We start from the raw sequence: 1,591 nt of genomic DNA, 5'->3' as shown, positions 1-1,591 counted from the left end.
GAAAAGCAGAACCAAGAGTCAAAGCACAAGACAAAGCCATGGGCTTTGCAAAGTAAAGCTGAGTGGCTTTGGGTAGGGAGCTTGCTTGCAGAATGGTGTGCCTCCAGACATCCAATTGAGGGAGGTAGATTGTCTTCAGGTTTAGGTTTATGATAGAGTGATGTGTTCTGCGGGCATTCATCAGTAGCCCCCAAAGGGCTTTAGGGCATTGCCAGAGAAGGACATTAGTCAGGCCAAGGGCCAGAAAGAGGCCTGCCTCCCAGCAAGGCTGAAAACAAACTATCGTGATGAAAGAACTGTGCCCTAAACATTTCTGACATAAAGTTGTAGCCTAGTAACTTCTGTAACAAACCCTGTGAGTATGGTGTCTGAGTTCGTGTGGCCACTGCAATGAATCATTGAACCTGGAATACTATGGGAGGGATGGTTAGTGCCATAATTTTTTATAATGTCACTACCTAGTTGGTTTGTGGATGCATAGTAATTGGCTTCTGTCTCAGAAATTGAAAGCCTATATTTCTATTAGACATTATTGTTGTTGTTGCTGTTACTGGTATTGTTAGGTGCCATTGAGTTGGTACCAACTCATAGTGATCCAATGCACAACAGAACAAAACATTGCCCAGTCCTGACCAACATCACAATTGTTGCAAAGCTTGAGCCCATCAATACTGCCACTTTGCCAATCCATCTCGCTGGGGGTCTTCCTCTTTTTCTCTGACCCTGCACCTTACCAAACATGATATCCTTCTCTAGTGACTGGTCCCTCCTGACAATATGTCCAAAGTATGAGGGATAAAGTTTAGCCATCCTGGCCTCCAAGGAGCATTTTAGCTGCACATCTCCCAATACAGATCTGTTGGGAAAGTCCATGGTACTTTCAATATTCTCCTCCAACACCATAACACAAATGTGTCAATTCTTCTATACTCTTCAATGGTTACTGTCCAGCTTTTGCATGCATATGAGGTTGTTGAAAATACCACGGCTTGGGTGAGGCACACCTTAGTCCTCAAGCTGACACCTTTGCTCTTCAACACTTTAAAAAGGTCTTGTGCAGCAGATTTGCCTAATGCAATATGTTATTTATTTCCTGACTGCTGCTTCCATGAGTGTTAATGATAGCTCCAAGAAAAATGAAGTCCTTGACAACTTCACCCTATTAGTCATTACCTCTAGCCAATTATTTTCCGGACCACATATCTAAACATTTCAGTCCCATAAAACCAATCTTATAGGAGACTTCCGGCGCTTCCCTGACCAGGCTGCTCAGGTAGGACAGGCTCCAGCGAAAAGGGGCAGAATCGCACAAAGGAAACCTCCATCTAGCAGACAGGCAGCCTTTGAGCAAATATAAGATCTTATATTTTAATATTCTGAACTCATTTTTTTTTTTAAATCAAATTGCTGAGGAATTACAGGCATTTTGAGCTTTTGCATGCCTGCACGCAGCTCCCGCTTCCACACAGGCGAGTGCCTCCGCCCCCTGCAGAGCATGGAGTGCAGGGCTAGAGCAACCCCATTTAGAAGGCTGCATTTCCAGAGGAGAGGAAGCATAAACTAACAAAGCCGAACAAATAGAGAGGGATAT

Source organism: Chrysochloris asiatica, unplaced genomic scaffold (genome assembly GCF_000296735.1).
Source record: "Chrysochloris asiatica unplaced genomic scaffold, ChrAsi1.0 scaffold00093, whole genome shotgun sequence".
Classification (NCBI taxonomy): domain Eukaryota; kingdom Metazoa; phylum Chordata; class Mammalia; order Afrosoricida; family Chrysochloridae; genus Chrysochloris; species Chrysochloris asiatica.
Note: the sequence above shows the minus strand (reverse complement) of the source record.